General features: G+C 46.4%; 1 protein-coding gene and 1 pseudogene across 2 annotated transcripts in view; both read right to left on the bottom strand.

Annotated features, from left to right (window-relative positions):
* Nucleotides 1-18879, bottom strand: part of LOC119441608 (male-specific lethal 1 homolog) — a 132602-nt gene that overhangs the window by 57439 nt on the left and 56284 nt on the right. The window lies entirely within an intron of this gene.
* Nucleotides 13213-15244, bottom strand: LOC125943088 (uncharacterized; annotated as a pseudogene).

Raw genomic sequence — 18879 nt, 5'->3', positions numbered from 1 at the left:
TTGCGTTTTATAGCGCCGCTGGTAATCGCGTGTAGCGTTCTAACCATGAAACGTGCCGTTTTCTTTTTTAATCCCTTTCGCGCGCTTTGCGTGATTAATTAATTGCATTTCGTAGTTGCAGTTTGTCAAACGACGGTTTCATTTTCAACAATTTTCTGGTGTGTTGCGCACTTTCCTCTGTGAAGTGTGTCGATTTGCGTAGGTTTCTGGCTTTCCTGTTCAATGCGGCGAGTTCACTAAAATTCAAAGCTCCGATTTAGCTCGAAGCTTGCGTGACGCGACCACAATCATATAACTCCGGCGACGCAGCAGCTCCGAAGTGTCGGTTTGCACTAGCCGCAGGATTTGCCACAATATCTGTCGGAGATGAGCAGTACACTCGTTACCTGCAGAAGGCGCGAAGTTCTATGCCACTGGCAAAACTTCAACGGCGGGATATGTCACGTCCGACTGTAGTAGTTTCAAATTTTATAGCAGACTGAAAAACCTGGTTTTCAGTACTTGGCGTCGTTTCATAATGTTTTCAGAAGGCAGCGCTGCATAGCTAAAAAAACTATGAAAGAAGCACAATAGCATAAGTTGGACATTTTGCTTTTGTGTAGTGAGTGCTATGCAGTGTGTACTTGCGATTATGAGGCACCCACTAGCCCCAAAATAGGCCTTAGGACCATTCTTATGAGCTTATGCTTCTCGAGTTATCAAATTTCTGCGTTTTCTTTTTATTCTCGCTTAACTGATTTTTTTTTTTTTATACAGGATTAAAGCGGGAGGTCGACACTAATAAGAACGCCACCAAATAAAGCCGAACCCCGGGCTCTCCAGTAGAACTTTAGAGTGGACCATACCACCGATAGGCGAAAATCAGGCCCAGAATGGCTGTTCATTGCAGTGCGGAAATATATGCTTATGATGAAGCACAAAAGTGGTGTGGGGCTCAGAAAGATACAAGTGTTTACAATATTGCTCGCATGCAGATGACATTGAAGCACTTACACGAGCTGTAATATCACTACAGATAGACACACATTCGAGAGCCTTTCACTAATTTCTGCTGATTTCACAAGAGTGGGAAGTCACTGAATTTAGGGGAGTGTAAATGCAAGTGCAACTGAATGTCAGTAAGTGTAAGGGACATAAATGAGTGCCCTGAGTGCCAGCTGACAATGTGGGCCAATTAATTATTAGTAAGTGTGAAGAAATATGACTGTAAAATAAACCATAAGCCCAAGCACATTGAGTTGATTTCGAAGAGGCCAAGTATATGTGAAATGTGGTTGTGCACAACGTGAAGAATGCAACTGAACATATATTTCTCTCTGTAGTTGCTTACTTAGAGCATTATGTGCATTCGTCTTTTGTCACGGCTTGATTACTTTGTTTACACTGTGTATGCACCAATTGTGTTCAGATTAATTAGGGATGAACTTTAGTGCTAATGATGCCAGTGAAATTTCAAAGTACAATGCTGTAACTTGAAAGATCGGACACATTCGCTTGTCGTTCACAATCTCTTATGAGTTATTCGCATGTGAAGTGTGTGATATAGAATGTTCTGCTTTCTGTAGTAAATCCATGGACACCTAGTTTTATAATGCTGACACATGCTCCTGGAGGAAGGAGGAAGAAAGATAGGAAGACAGGCAGGTTCACCAGCGTCAATACAAGTGACTGTGCTGAGTAAGGGGTCTAAAGGGAATAAAAGAAGACAGGAGAGCCAAGATTTAAAGTAGAAAGGAAGAGAATGTGTGCGCATCAATGCAATGCCGTGCACTACAGCAACAACCCACATGTCAAGTAGCAGGGCAATGCAAGGGTGTTGAACACAGTCCGAACAATGGTTCTCCCCCAACAAGGTGCAATTAAGTGCAGTCAAGTGTGGTTTTCTAGCCACACCACAATGAGGACAGTCAAATAAAAGACCTCTGATCGTTATCTCGCAGCCTCAGAAGTTTACGCTTAACACTGAGATCTGTTTCGTGCTACTATATTGGCCTCTAACAACTATTGAACAAAACATAGCCCTAACAGGGCCAAGCTGAAGCAGTTTTTGGAATTGTCTAACATTGAGTGGAATTTCTTTTTCCTACCAGGTACGACAATCGCCTAGAGGTCCAGGAGTCATGAAGACAAATAATTATGAACATATACGAAGGATATCCGATGTGTTTCTGATGACGAAGCAATTATGTCAAAATGAAACACATGTTTAAAAATGCTTTTTTTTTTCTCTTGCTAGCAATGTATACATAAACAACTTCACTTGTATCTCTCTGCGTTCACCCAAACACTGCGGCATGTATACGGAGTGTGCTCTGGAGGACAAAAGATTTTTTTATGTTGCTTGGCTCCCAAAAGAGTTCAATTCGAGTATGTACGAGGTGTGTTTGAAAAGAAACCAAACTTTTGCTTTAACATCTTTATTGCTTATTGTACAACATTTTAAGCAGTGTCCACCTCAAAGTAGCCCCTCTACTGGAAATGCATTGTTCCCATCATTTCTTCCATTTTTGGAAAGCGTACTGGAGCGCTTTTTCTGGGATGGCGCCTAGGTCTCGTGTCGCATTGTCTTGAAATTTCTTTTATGGGTTGGAAACGACGTCCTTTCAATGTGATTTTAAGTTCGGGAAACAGGAAAAAGGTTTCTTGGGCTAGGTCTGGAAAGTACGGTGGATGGGGCACGAGAGTAGGTTGTTTTGCTTGATAGCCGCAGACAAGGAGCGACGCGTGAGCTGGCGCATTGTCATGATGCAACAACCAAGTCTGGGTTCCCCACAATTCAGGCTTCTTACTGTGCACAGCTTCCCGCAAACGCGCTAGAATTCCTTGGTAGACTTCCTTGTTTACCATCTCACCACGTGGTACAAATTCCTGATGGACAATGCCTTTGCAGTCACAAAACACCACCATTACCTTTATCTTTTACCGACTCAGGCATGTTTTTGTTGTTTTTTTTTTGGACGAGGAAACCGTTTGCCCCCCTACTGTGAATCTTCATTTCAATATCACAGCCATAAACCCATGTCTCATCGCCTATTATGATGTTGTTCAGGAAGTTTTCATTGTCATTGGCAAGCAGTTCCTAGCTGATCTTGGCCCGAATTTTGCACTGACACAATGCATCAAAAGTTGGTCACTCACAATAGGATGCCATGATCCTATGCTGATGCCCACTTCGTCAGCTAGTTCTCGAACAGTTAAAGGACAATTTCCACAAATCGCAGCACCCACTCTCGGCATGGTCATCATCTGTTGATATGGAAGGTCGTCCAGGCTTGGGATTGTCACCGACCGACATTCTGCCTTGTTCAAAATGCTCAAACCACTCAGCATCGTGTGTGACTCATACAGTATTCACCGTATGCTTGGTTAAGCAATTGAAATGTCTCTGTGAAAGTTTTGCTAAGTTTGTAGCAAAATTTCACACACACACATTGCTCTTCAACCTCTTTCATTGTTACTTTGGCACTAATCCGACAAACAGCTTGTGCATGTGCTCACTTTGGCGGCTGTAGCTCCCCAACTAATGGTCAGAGCGAAATGCGGCAAATAGCAGTTTGTTGTCTAAACCCGCTGCTACATGCGTTCAGTAGCCGCAGCGTGCTCTCTCTGCCGGTTGGCGTGCTATTTGAAAAGTTTAGTTTCTTTTTGAACACACCTAGTACATTTTCATGCAGCACTTTCATTCTTTCTTTTTTCATGCTAGTCATAGATAGCTATTTCTTTATTAAAGCTGCGAGCACTTAGCTGTCTAAATTCCACATTAGATAACTTATCTATAGAAAATGTGACCTTACAGTAAGTTCTGTACATATCTGTATCCTGTTCCTCATGTTGTTCCTGTATCTGTATCCTGTTCCTCATGTTATCTGCTATTTTACATAGTTCTGGTTATAAACAAAACTTTTTTAATGAACGAGAAAACGGTGAACTGAAAGGCCCAACTCTTGTTGGTCACAACTGCGTGAAGTTCATGCAAGTTCATGCGTTATGCTTGTTTCACATTTTAAATGCCGCAGGCACTAACACTGCCCTTTTGCATTTTTGTCTTTTACTTGTTACTTTCAGAACTTGGTATATAAGTCCCCATTCTGTGTTACAAACCTGCAGTGAAACTATGCTGGGCACTTTGTTGTACTGTAAACAAATCATTTGAAAAATATGTTCTTTGTCTGTCTGCATAAATGTACAGCATGCTTTCAGACAAAGTAGGCATTCTGCAAAGCATACTTAACGTGGTAGGACAAAAACGTGTGCTTTTAATAACTGTGTATACAGGGCACGGTTATTATAGCGAAGGCAGAGGCAGTCAACTAATGTACACGATACCTAAATCCGAATTCAATCTCTCCTTCAAAATAATTAGGTATGCTAGCATGCAGTCCATCTCGCCTGCTTGCAACTACTTCATGACACACTTTCCTTTGCCTGACACAGCATAATAGTGCGTGCCCACTTAATACAGCACGTGCATTTTAATACAGTCAGCACAGTGCTTTATTTTTTGGGGGGGCATAACTAAAAGTAGTTTGTGCATGAATGCGGCTCGTCTTGCATTCCAGATAAAGTGCTCATTGCGTTAGTGCTGATTATACAAATGCAGCGCAAATATGAAATTTCAAACAGCTGATTCGTTCTTTCAACGACAGTCATCGCAGTGTCAAGGTGACTTTAGCGTTTCGGCTGCACCTGGCGCATTGCGACGGAACCAAAAACGCTTGTGTCGTTTTTTCGGTGCGCATTAAATAGCTTCAGGTGGCCACAATTATTCTGTAGCTCTCCATTATTGCGTCCCTCGTAATCCACAGCAGTTTCGGGACGCTAAGCCCCACAATATAAATTCTTTAACCACGCCTCGATTTCTTTCCTCCCTTCATTCCTTTAAGCTCAACGGCACTGCAGGTATGGCCACGGTAGCTAGTTGCAACGTAACGTGCATGCGCCTGGCAGGTGAAGTGGTGAACACAAGCTAGCGTGTGCCAAAGCAGTGAAGCTTCCGATATTTGCAGTGCAGTTATGGTACGCTCACCGGGCGGAGATACCGACGCTGCTTCAAAATAAACACTGAATCATTAACTACAACGGAGCGGCATAAGCGTATCGGTTCGAGAGCATTCTCGTATACTCACAAAAGCTGTATGTCAGTCTTCTGGACGGGCATCCCTGTTGAGACCAGCGGAGGTGAATGGAAATATTTGTCGGTTCAATAAACTTAAACGGACCGGCAAAATCCTGCCCGCTTATTCGACGTCTCAGAATATCGGAGCCGTATTGCCGTTATACTGTCAAGGCAGCGTAACAGCGCAACCTCGAATCATGCAGGTGCGTGTGTTAGCGGCGGACCAGTTTTAACTGAACCTTGTGAACGAGGTTGAAAGTTTCTCAGACAAAGCCGAGTTCCCGGTTAAACAGCGACTGCAGTCGCAGCATAGCGAATAAAGAGAAAGCACTAAAGAACAACAGTCACCTGGCTAAGCACTTTTTCTTTTCGTGCAGCTCCAGTAGCGCATCCAGGATCTCTGCCAGGGGGGGGGGGTTGACAGTTTGCCAATATCATCTAAACAGCACTAATTTCAATTTCTTCATGGGAAATTGTCAAAAATGTGCTTTTTGCGAGTGTGCAGACGATTGCGCGTCTTACATTTTAGTTACAGTACTCAAATGCGCAAGGAAAGAAAAGGGGGGGTGAAGTCGGCCTCAGGGGGGGGGTTACAACCCCCGAAACCTTCCCCCCCCGTCGGTGCGCCACTGTGCAGCTCGCATGCTCCATAATCTTACCCCGTTTAGCCTTTCCGCCCCACATGACAGCTGTTGAAAGCGCTATTCGTATACTGCTACTCATTTAAATACGTCTACTATCACCAACCACCTAAGCAACAGTAGCAGCTACACAAACTATATATTTACCACGCACGATCGCCAACAGTGAACGATCGGCATAAAGCGACAGCCTCGGAAGCACCCTATGCGAGTCCTCCACGCCAGCGTAGTGGCGTGGTATAGTGGTTAGCGTGTATGGCTCTCACGCCGTGTACCCGGGTTTGATTCCCAGTGTTTCCATGTTTGTGTGATATGCGTTGCCATGCTAGTGTGCTGTGTGTTATCAATTTCCTATAATGTGGTTCTACGCTATGTGTAAGAAACGGCGCACAAAACCACTCTGGACAGCACCTGTCCGTAAATAATTTTTTCATAAAAAATACCCATTGAGCTGCATAATTTGAGCCGTTAATAAGCCGGACAGATTTGCTCTATAATACCGCATAACAATTTGGGGTTATGCAGGCCGCGTAAAATAGGCCGCATACGCAGTAGGCCACTCGTAGTGAGCCATTTATAAGTGTCGAAATTTTGATCTACTTTCCGCGTTATATGCGTTGTTTTAAGCCGGTATTAACTAAGAGTGTACTAATGTCCGCCGCTTCGTATAACTCGGCTCAACCATAAGAATTATGTTACCTGTCACAGACGATTTTAAAAAATTCCGTAGAGCTTAATTTTGAACACCTTGAAGAAACGAAGGGACACAATTACGAAAATTTCATGTGTAACGTTTTAACGTTTCGGCCGTGGCACGGTCGAAGCGTTAAACCGTTAAACGTGAAATTTTCGTAAGTGTGCCCCTTCGTTTATTCAGCTACCTATGCACCGGACCTACAGAACTTTTTCTTGAATTATACATATAGGAGGTGCTACCCAAAAGTTCCGCAAATTTGAAAAGCACGGGTGAACTGAGTGCGGTACACATTTCCGCCTCTAGATATAGCTAGCAGCATGCCATGCGGATCAGTGTGCTAAACGACTTGCGTCTAAGAAGTATTGTTTTGCGAAGTGTTGTTTTACAACACAATGTTTCACTGATTTGGTGCATTTCTTGGCAACCAATATGGCAGACTTCAAGGAGTAAAGGATTTGCATCAAGTTTTGTTTTAAATTTGGCAAAACTGCTGCAGGAATTCATTGTATGCTAGAGGACACTTTTGGAGTCGACGCCATAAGCCAAGGTAGGATGTTTTTTTTTTTGCATAAATGCTTCAAAGAGGGTGGAATGTGTGTTGACGACGATGAACGTTCTGGACACCCGTCAAAGAGCACAACCCCGGAAACGATAGCAAAAGTCCATAAGGCTATTGTTGGAAATCGCAGACTAACTACAAAAGATGTCTGCAACGTTGTAGGACAATCGTACGGCACAGTTCGGCGAATGTTGTCAGATGTTTTGAACATGAGGCGCATTTCTGCAAAATTCATGCCAAGACTGCTCAGTGATGAACAGAAGCTGCACCGTGTTTCTGTCTGTACGGAACTGAAGCAACAAGTCAGAGACAATAACCGCAGATGAAACATGGGTTTATGGCTACGATCCTGCAACCAAACAGCAGTTGTCGCCAAATTCCCCGCGCCAAAAAAGGCACGTCAAGCTCGTGGCAATGTGAAGTCTATGCTCACTTTTATTTTACCTACATGAAATTGTCCACAAGGAATTCATACCTCCTGGACAAACCATGAATAGCGAGCTTTACTGTGATGTTTTGAGGTGCTTAAGAAAGCATTCGTCGAAAACGTCCGGAGAAGTGGAAGAACAACTGGCTTCATCACGACAACTCAGCCGCTCTCACATCACTCGTTTTTAGACCGTTCCTGTCTTCCAAACAAATCACTGTACTTCCGCACCCACCCTATTCACCTTACCTCGCCCCTTGTATATTTTTCTTGTTCCCAAAGTTGAAGTTAAGGCTGAAAGAACGTCAGTTTCACACTGTTGACGTCATCCAGTCAGAATCGCAGGCGGTCCTCAAAACACTGTCGCCTGGAGAGTTCCACGAATGCATGGAATCGTGGCAGAAACGCTGGGATCGCTGTACACATGCTCAAGGGGACTACTTCGAAAGACAGTGCTGATTAGGCGCTATGATCAACACAATTTTTTTACGACTGAATTCCCGGAACTTTTGCGAAGCACCTCGTATTGTCAGCATTTAAATTATGGACATCATTTTCCTCATCTGTACATAACCATCACCATCACTTCGAATCTTCATCTTCGGTGTGCTAGCTAGTGCTTTTGCAATAAAGAGTCAGTTAAACTGTTGCTTCTCAATATATATATATATACACAGGGTGTCCCAACTATCATACACCAAGATTTAAAAATATGCAAATGCCACGTACCTGGACAGGACCAAGGTAATGTTATTTGCCGTCGCTTGCAGGTACTCAGATTATGTTTTGCATTCCACCTAGTTATGTATTTAGCCGTAATTATTCATCTTCTCAAACATTAAAATTATGTGAAAAGTGTCAATGAGAAAATTGTAGAGCAACATGATAAAACTCCCCATAAAACAGTACTACGTAAAAGTTTTTGCCGAGCGTAAAAAATTTAATTACGGGTTTTTACGTGCCAAAACCCCGATCTGATTATGAGGCATGCCGTAGTGGAGGACTCCGGAATAATTTAGACCAGCTGGGGTTCTTTAACTCTCCGTACCACACCCATTAGGCATGGTTAGCCCTCTATCGATGGTTTGAAACTTCTACTCAGGCGAGCTTGTTCTGACTCATATTCATCAAAATTCTACTTAGGCGAGCTTGCTGACTTATATTCACCAAAAATCTACTTAGCCGAGCTTACTCTGACTCATATTCACCAAAAATCTACGGAACGAGCTTGCCCTGACTCATATTCGCCCAAATTCTACTTAGCCGAGCTTGCTCTAAATCATATTCACGATTCTACTCAGGCGAGCTTGCATTGAGTCATATTCACCAAAAATCTACTTAGCCGAGCTTGCTCTGACTCATATTCACCAAAATTCTACTCAGCTCAGCTTGCTCTGACTCATAATCATCAAAAATCTACTCAGGCGAGCTTGCTCTGACTCATATTGACCAAAATTCTACTCAGCTAAGCTTGCTCTGACTCATATTCACTAAAAATCAACTTAGCCGAGCTTGCTGTGACTCATATTCGCCAAAATTCTACTTAGCCGAGCTTGCTCTGACAGATATTCACATATTCTACTCAGGCGAGCTTGCATTCAGTCATATTCACAAAGATTCTACTCAGGCGAGCTTGCACTGAGTCATATTCACCAAAAATCTCCTTAGCCAAGCTTGCTCTGACTCATATTCACCAAATTCTACTAAGGCGAACTTCTACTGCGTCCTATCCACCAAAAATCTACTCAGCCGAGCTTGCTCTGACTCATATTTACCAAAATTCTACTCAGGCGAGCTTGCTCTGACTCATTCACCACAAATCTACTTAGCCGAGCTTGCTCTGACTCATATTCGCCAAAATTCTACTTAGCCGAGCTTGCTCTGACTGATATTCACAAAGATTCTACTCAGGCGAGCTTGCATTGAGTCATATTCACTAAAAATCTACTTAGCCGAGCTTGCTCTGACTCATGTTCAAAATTCTACTCAGGCGAGCTTGCATTGAGTCATACTCACTAAAAATCTACTTAACCGAGCTTGCTCTGACTCATATTCACCAAATTCTACTCAGGCGAACTTGCACTGCGTCATATTCACCAAAAATCTACTCAGCCGAGCTTGCTCGGACTCATATTTACCAAAATTATACTCAGCTTAGCTTGCTCTGACTCATGTTCATCAAAATTCTACTAAGGCGAGCTTGCTCTGACTCATATTCATCAAGATTCTACTCAGGCGAGCTTGCTCCGACTCATATTCCCCACAAATCTACTTAGCGGAGCTTGCTCTGACTCATATTGACCAAAATTCTACTCAGCTGAGCTTGCTCTGACTCATATTCACCAAAACTCTACTTAGCCGAGCTTGCTCCGGCTCATATTCGCCCAAATTCTACTTAGATTCACAAAGATTCTACTGAGGCGAGGTTGCATTGAGTCATACTCACCAAAAATCTACTTAGCCGAGCTTGCTCTGACTCATATTGACCAAAATTCTACTCAGTTCAGCTTCCTCTGACTCATATTCATCAAGATTCTACTCAGGCGAGCTTGCTCCGACTCATATTCATCAAAATTCTACTCAGGTGAGCTTGCTCTGACTCATATTGACCAAAATTCTACTCAGTTCAGCTTCCTCTGACTCATATTCATCAAGATTCTACTCAGGCGAGCTTGCTCCAACTCATATTCATCAAAACTCTACTCAGGTGAGCTTGCTCTGACTTATATTGACCAAAATTCTACTCAGCTAAGCTTGCTCTGACTCATATTCATCAAAATTCTACCCATGTGAGCTTTCTCTGACTCATATTCACCAAAACTCGACTTAGCTGAGCTTGCTCCAACTCATATTGACCAAAATTCTACTCAGCTGAGCTTACTGTGACTCATATTCACCAAAAATCTACTTAGCCGAGCTTGCATTGAGTCATATTCACCAAAAATCTACCTAGCCAAGCTTTCTCTGACTCATATTGACCCAAATTCTACACAGCTGAGCTTCTCTGACTCATATCCATCAAAATTCTACTCAGGCGACTTGCTTTGACTCATATTCACCAGAAATCTACTTAGCTGAGCTTGCTCCGACTCATATTCGCCAAAATTCTGCTTAGCCGAGCTTGCTCTGACTCATATTCACAAAGATTCTACTCAGGCGACCTTGCTCTGACACATATTCAACAAAAATCTACTTAGCCGAGCTTGCTCTGACTCATATTCACAAAGGTGCTACTGAGGCGAGCTTGCATTGAGTCATATTCACCAAAAATCTACTTAGCCAAGCCTGCTCTGACTCATATTAATCAAAATTCTACTCAGGCGAGCTTGCTCTGACTCATGTTCATCAAAATTCTACTCAGGTGAGCTTGCTCTGACTCATATTCACCAAAATTCTACTAAGCCGAGCTTGCTCTGACTCATATTGGCCAAAATTCTACTCAGCTGAGCTTGCTCTGACTCATATTCATCAAAATTCTACTCAGGCGAGCTGGCTCTGACTCATGTTCATCAAAATTCTACTCAGGTGAGCTTGCTCTGACTCATATTCACCAAAATTCTACTAAGCCGAGCTTGCTCTGACTCATATTGGCCAAAATTCTACTCAGCTGAGCTTGCTCTGACTCATATTCATCAAAATTCTACTCAGACAAGCTTGCTCTGACTCATATTCATAAAAAATCTACTTAGCCGAGCTTGCTCCGACTCATATTGACCAAAATTCTACTCAGCTGAGCTTGCTCTGACTCATATTCATCAAAATTCTACTCAGGCGAGCTTGCTCTGAGTACCACGTGACAATATTCACCAAAAGTTTACTAACCGAGCTAGCTCTTACTTGTATTCACCAAAATTCTACTCAGCCAGGCTCACACAAAGTCAGACTCGTTAGTCTTAGTGAGCAGATGTTTGAGTGAGTTCACCGAGCTATGTATACATTAAATTATGTGACCTGTGCAGTGCATGAGCAAACATTGCATATGAATACGTGTTGCATCGGATGAGATAAGGACAACTGTGCACATTGCAGTTAGTTTTCTGGAGTTTAACTGACCGCTGCGTGAAAGCTTCGCCTCATGTCGATTCAAGCAAGTGCATTGGATCTGCATCCTATCTTTTGCCAATCCTGCTGGCTATCTTGGCCATTACTGGGTGGCCACATTTTGTATATTTCAACACAAAGTTGAATAAGTGACTGTGGTGAAACACATTTTAAAAAAAGGATGCTTGCATCACTGCAAGTACAACAATCGGAACATGATACAAACACATGCATATAAGATGCACATAAATGCTAAATACGTAAACAGACGGAATCAGTTGGCCACCACCTATTGCAAAAAAAGAAAAAGCACAGGCCAATGCTGGAACGACCACGCATGACCATTCCCCTTGCCAGGTACATGGGCTATAGGAGAAACACACGTGGAACCTAGCAGTTACCTCGAGATAGGAGCTATGGATGCTTTTGCATTCACAGCTGGCCACTCAACCACTCAAGTGTGTACTTGTAATTAGGCACACCTTTTATTGTCTATATCTTAAAAATTTATTGTGGTCTCAAAAATTTGAGAATGTTTGGATTCTTAAGCTTGCAAAGGTAAATATTTTTATTCCATTCTTGTTCAAGGTGAAAGCTCATACAAAAGCTTAGAGATATTGTCAGTGCCCCTCATTTTCCCTCAGAACATATGTAGCCTGTTATTGACATACAAGCAGCTTTTCAACAGCAAGAAAGGCCCCCAATCAGCTTCCCCTATTTCCAGCATTGTGTTAACGCAGGCAATTCAGGGAGGCATTAGGTTTTGCTAATACAATCGGTTCGGGAATACCAGATTAGATTGTACCTTGACGCTTTCCTTACACATTCTTATTTTGGTCAAATAACCTAGTTTGAAATGGCTCCAGTTAGCATGCTCTAACATTGGTCTAACATAGGTTAAGCACATGTTAACAGACTGGGATGCTGGCTTTCATTTCCAGGAAAGGAACCATAACACCTGCGCCAGTTGCATATATGTTTTTGGTTATCTGGGGTTTTCAGCCTCACTTTTAAGATAATGTGCTGAAGCAGGTAGAAGCACACACATGCTATTAGCGGATATTTTCGATAGCTTCTTAGTTTACACTTGTACTCTGAATACAAAATTTTAGCGTTCGATTTTGTTATTAAACAAACAAACGTACTCCTAACAAGGTATTTAATGTTAGCTGTGGAGGTATACGGCTGCGCTACATACTGCAGCATACTGACTTAAGCTTCTTGATACAGATTTACAGCACACTAACAGCGCTAGAAACAGGATGAGAAAGTAGATGACGCCCATGTCTGTCAGAATGATATGATACTACGTACACAAGCGACTGCAGCTCATAAAAAAATGTGGTGTCGGCCTTTACGCCTTTCGAAATATTCAGAGAGCACTTGTACTGAATAGTACAGCACATGTGTCGCGACGAACGAACCAGGCAGGGCGCTACGATTCTCCTATTAAAGACTGGTCAATAATTTTGTAACTGCACAGGTGTTTCCATTACATTTGAAAAATTACACAAGTTATGCCACAAAATGTTGGCAGCAAGCAACCCTGGGCGTCGCATCAGTCGCATTGTTGAAAACGCAATAGTGTAAATTGAGCCCTCAAAAATCGCTTTGTGACGCGTGCGATCACACCAATTTTTTTCGCTCCAGTCGCAGCATGTGCAATGGTGGTGGTGAATTCTTTATTTCACCCAAAAAGAGGGGACCAGTCCAAAGACCGGTTGCGCTGGCTTAGAGGAGGTCGGCGGGGATCCCTTGGGATTCCGCAGCCTCCACCGCACGTTGGATGAGCCGGCATTAGTCTGCTGGCTCAGAGGTATGTAGGAGGGACTCCCACGACTCTGGGGTGTTTGCGTTGTCAGTGTTGTAATGCGTACAAGTCCACACCATGTGTATGAGAGTGGCCGGAGCTGAGCAGTGTTTGCACCTAGGCATTATTTGTTGCGGAACGATTTTACTGTATAAGAGGGGGTGTGGGAAGCTGCCTGTTTGTAGTTTGCGCCATTGGACAGCCTCGCGCCTTGTTAGATCACGGTGTGCGGGAGGATATATGCATCTTCCGAGTCGGTAGTACTGGAGGATGTCCGTGTAAGTGGTGAGTAGAGAATGGTGCGAAATAGTGGTGTCAGGGGAATCGGGGCGGTGGATCCTACGCTCAGCAGCTAAGATCTTGAGCAAGTGTATGCACCTGGACGTTTCCGCTGAGCGACTCGTCCAGCCCACGGGATGGACGAGTCGCTCGGGATGTGGAGGAGGGGGGAGTGGAAAGTAGAATGTCTGATGCCGGGCGAGAGATACAGCCGGCATCACAGTTGCGGATCGCCTGTTGAGAATTACTTATGACGACTTTGGTAATAGGATCAGTTAGAGCAAGCGCAATGGCAACCTCCTCTGCTGCGGTGACTGTTTCTGCGTTGCGAATGCTGCAGGCTGTATACCAGCTACGGTGCGGGGCGAGAGCTGCCGCCACCATCGCTGGTTTTGAGGGGTGGTAAGAGGCGTCTGTATACGTGACATCCGGACGTCTGCTGAAGCGTTTCTCGAATTTACGTGCACGATCGGCTCAACTCTCGGCATGGTGTTCCGGATGCATCCGTTTGGGAATGGGAGGGATGCGGAGATTTTGACGATATTCCGGTGTAAGGTCAATATATTGGGGCCGCCCTCGTTGGTGAGATCCCAACTTGCTGCAGTACCGTGCGGCCAGCGTGTGTGAGTGACAACTGCTTGTATTGCGCGGTGAGGGTAGCTTTGATCAGTTCGCTCACTATGTTGGAGATGCCGAGAGCCATAAGCTTGTGAGTAGCTGCGGACATGTGAAGACTCAGGGCCGTCTTGTATGCTTTTCGCAGTGACGCCTCTAGCCGTTCGCTTTCGGCGCGGATGAGACGTAAGTAAGGTGCGGAGTAGGTGATGTGGGAGCAGATGAAGGCTTGGACGAGGCGCAGGAGGTTGGACTCTCGCATACCTCGGTGCTTGTTGGAGACTTGCTTGAGAAGACGTCCTATCTGTACCACCGACTGGTCGATGCATTGGAGTGATATATTGTTGCTGCCATTTGCCTGTAAGTGTAGGCGCAGAAACCTGATGTGATCTGTACGAGGGATGGGGTTTCCTTGCACCTGGAGGTTGATCTCAGGAAGTATCTTTGATGGGCGTCGTCCTGGGGACGGGATGATTATATACTCTGACTTAGTCGCCGAGCAGCTGAGGCCAACTGTACCCAGATAGTCTCCGACCCGATCGATGGCAGTCTGGAGAGTCTCTTCGATCTGGCCGTCACTGCAGTGTGTGATCCAAAGAGTAAGATCGTCAGCATAAAGGCTGTGGTGTAGGTGGGGAATGTCAGCCAGAAGCTTGGGCAGGCCTATCAGAGCAACGTTGAAAAGCAGCGGCGAGAGCACGGAGCCTTGCGGCGTGCCACAGTTGCCAGGAGAGATGGTGGAGGGATGTCCCGTGCCGATGCTGAGTTGTATCTTGCGGTCGGTCAGGAAGTCTCGGACGTATGCATACGTGCGATGTCCGACGCCGAGAGTCTGGAGTTGTTGAAGAATCGCTTCATGGAGGATATTGTCGAAGGCCTCGGCAACATCGAGGCCGACGATGACTTTCGTGTCTAGTGTGCAACACATGACTACCTGGTGATGGAGAAGAAGCATTATGTCGGGGCTGCTAAGTGAGGACGGAAACCGAACATCGTGTCTGGTAGGAGGTGGTTGTCTTCGAGGTAGCGAAGAAGTCTGGACTGGATAACGTATTCCATTAACTTCCAAACGCAGGACGTAATAGAGATAGGATGGAGGTTGGCAAAGGTGGGTGGTTTTCCCGGCTTGGGGATGAAGACTAGCATGGCGCACTTCCATTCCTGCGGGATGGTACCAGCTGGCCCAACACTCTTGAAGGTAGTCGGTGAGGGCGTGAATAGAGGCGTCATCTAGATTCCTAAGCATCGTGTTAGATATGCAGTCGGGGCCGGCCGCCGAATTGGTCTTGAGGTGATTGAGTTCTGCACGGACCTACGCTAAAGCGATTGGGGTGTCTAGGCAAGGGTTGGCCGAGCCCTGATAGGGAGGGAGGCTGGTTGCCGGTTCAGGACGAATGTAGGTGTCAATGAGCTCTTGTTTGAGCTCATCTGGCGTGCCAGGATACTGATGGAAGATTCTCTCAAGCTGTTGGCGTGCTCGAAGATCGCCTCCGGCCGGGTCCATTAGATGTCGGAGAAGGTTCCACATGTTTCGAGAGTTAGGAGTCTTGTTCATCTGATCACAAATGTTGTGCCAGCTCTGACGGGTGAATTCTATTGCATAGTTCTCAATGTTTGTGTGGGTGCGCGCCAGCCGACGGCGGATATCGCGATCCCATTTTCGAGTGGCGAGAAGAGCTTCGAGCGACTTCTTGCGCTCCCAGAGATGAGCGTAGTAACAGTCGCAGTGTGGGACTGTGTCCTCAACCTCGACGGTTTGCGTGGCTGTCAGTCACTTGTTTGACGATTTCGGCTGTCCATGCTTTGATGTCGGTAATGGCGGGAGGTGTGGCCTGCTCTTTCCTGTGTGTGCGAAAGGAGTCCCAGTCGATTACCTGAGTCGGCCGCGTACATTGCCTTGTGGGCTCTTGTATCACGATCTCGAGCATGAAGTGATCGCTTCCAAAATTTTCGTGCGACACCAGGTAGCTTTGACTCCGGAGCTCGTAAAGGCAAGATCTGGCGTTGTATCTCGGTGTAAGCCCGAACCGAGTCTAGTGCTGTAGGAGACGTCTGTGATGAGGGTGGGCTGGTGCGTATGCCAGTTATTCCAGAGGCGTCTGCCTTTAGCCGAGTCATAGTGGTAGCCCCAAGCGCGGTGATGCGCGTTGAAGTCACTGATGATGAGGAGAGGCCGCCCTTGTGCTAGCTGCTGGGCTTTGAGGCTGTAAGGCTGTAACAGTAAGGCGGTAACTTTGAGGCTGTAACATTAAGCACAAACAGACTAGTGCGACGTTTGCGCGAGGATCGAGGCAATATTTCTAAGAATACGTGTTCAGGAAAAGTAGGATCCAAATTGTGTTGGAGGACAGTGAGATTACATTTGACGAGAATGGCTACTTGAGGCTTTATTCGTTCCGATAGGTATGTACTGAAACCGGCAAGTTGCGTGTTCTTGCCACCTTCTTGAAGGGCTATCAGTTCGGGGCGATCACTCGCGGTGAGGAACTGTTGGAGGACCGGACGCTTATGTGCAAACGCGCGACAGTTCCACTGCCAGACGGTGGTGTTACCCGAGCTGACTGCCATGATTGACCTGGGAAAGTTCTGGGGTTGGAGGGAGTGGCGGCACAGGGGCCGCGAGTTCAGCGACCGCTACGGTTTTTCCCTGGGCTTCTATAGTTTTACTCAGGGTCTCAATTTGTTGGGCGATCTGTGAGCTGATTGTGTGGAGTGAATGTTCGATGTGTGCTTCTAGAGCTCTGATGGGAGTTTGACTGAGTTCGTATTTTTGCTCGAGTCTGTCGAGACGTGCCTGCCAATCCTCCGCCGGGGGGCCGTTGTCGGCTGGGGCTTTGCGTTTGTGTGTGGGTCTTCTGGAGGGTGTGATCTCCATAGGCACCGCCGTTGGTGGGACCTGCGGAGCGGGCAGAGACGGGATGTGTGAAGCGGTTCGCTTTTCGAGAGCGTCTACTCGGAGTATGAGTTGTTGGATGACTGCTGTCAGTTCTACAATTGCTTTGCGTGTGTCTGGAGTACTGGGAGTCCCTTCCTGCATGCTCACCGGTAGTTGATGATCTTGTTGGAGGGGCGGAGATGTCGGTGGCCCAGGTGGCTGCCGCGGAGAAGAGGCTCGGGGCTGCTGGATGAGTGCAGGTGGCCCGTGTCGGCTCCGGGAGGGAGTCCGAGACCGCCCCGGTGAGTGGTAAACTCGAGCGATGGAAAGGATTTCGAACGGTCCTGGGGCTGCCGCTGCCGGAGCGATGGCGGTCCCGTAGGCTGGTGTGCTGAAGCGTGACCTGCTTGGCGGGCTCTTGGGCCTTGAGTATGTTCGCCTCGGCTTGTCGGTAATTCTCCCACTGCCAGCGCTTGACCATGTAGGGGATTCTGTAGATTTCCTTGCAGCGACTATCACCCGTGAAATGTTCCTTGCCACACAGGCGACAGGTTGGTTTGCACGTGTGGTCATTTGGCGGATTTGATAGCCCGCAGCCTCTGCATTTGGTCGTTAGGCTAGCGCAGACGTCGGCTCGCTGACCGAGCTCGCCACAGTGATACCACACTTCGTACTTTTTCTTGAATAAGTTACATCTGTGTCGACTGTTGCAAAAGTAGACCCAGGTCAGGCACTTGGGGCTGAGCGACGTGATGAGTACTGCTGGTGGTGTTCCCGAGCCGCCGAAAGTCCACTATGGGGTGAGTTGCGGTTATCTTGCAATTCTGCTTGAATTGTATCTCGGTCCAGTCGAAGATCGATGCCGCGAATTACACCGCGGCCCGAGCTATCAGTCTGGAGCACAGTAGACGGAGACCTCATACTCCTTGTTGTCAATGGTGATCGCTTTGAGTCGTAGGACTTGTTCAGCTCTTTGGACGTCTGGGGTGCCGTACGCGAAGGTGTTCTGAATCGGGTTAGCTTGTATTAGGTCTTGGTGACGCACGGCGTCCCTGGTGAAGCGAGCAGCCATGCAAATCGCTTCCAGTAGTTGGTAGGCCGAGATCTTGGAGAGTAGCAGTCCGCCGCGTGGGCGCACAATCAGCTTAAGAGCGTTGCTGGGTAAGCGAGGCTGGTTCGAAGCTACAGAATTCTTGGCTAGTAAGCGTCCTCGCTGCCGAGGCGTTGGTTCAGCTGCTATCTTCCTCGCAGATGCGCCCAAGGCCTGGCCTTTGTTGTTTTGGGGCGGTTGATCCGGTCCCGCTTTGTCTCCGGGGAAATCGGGTACGGCTGGCCCTGGTGTTCTTAGCTGCTACCCGCAGCTTGTTAACTTTAGTCAAACAATCACTGGCTGCTAATTCCTCCCGAGAAATTGGGATGCCCTCTACGGTGACCTTCATGGTGAACTACGGCATGCGGGCTCAGTCGACGACGCGGCGCAGCTGGAGAACGCACAGCTGCGACGCGGAGCTCCGTACTTTTCGGCACGACGCGGTAGGCCTAGCTAAGCATCCGGCGTCGTCGCAGGAAGAAGTTGGCCTTGAAAAGGTCAGTTGTCATGTACGTACTTCTGGTTGGTGTCTCTAGATTCTCTCGTCGTTAGGAAGCCGGCGACATCGATGAACGTACGCTAGGATCTCACTGTCCAGGGTGAAGCCAAGAAATCGGCGCAGCCCATGAGAATTGCATCCGTCGACCCTTGCCGCCTCTGGGTCAGCTTCGCAGCATGTGCAACAGCCTTAAGGCGGGGAGATGTGCAAGCGTCTCCCCGCCAAGAAGA

Source organism: Dermacentor silvarum, chromosome 2 (assembly GCF_013339745.2).
Source record: "Dermacentor silvarum isolate Dsil-2018 chromosome 2, BIME_Dsil_1.4, whole genome shotgun sequence".
In the NCBI taxonomy this organism is placed as follows: domain Eukaryota; kingdom Metazoa; phylum Arthropoda; class Arachnida; order Ixodida; family Ixodidae; genus Dermacentor; species Dermacentor silvarum.
Note: the sequence above shows the minus strand (reverse complement) of the source record. Positions and strands in the feature narration are given on the sequence as shown.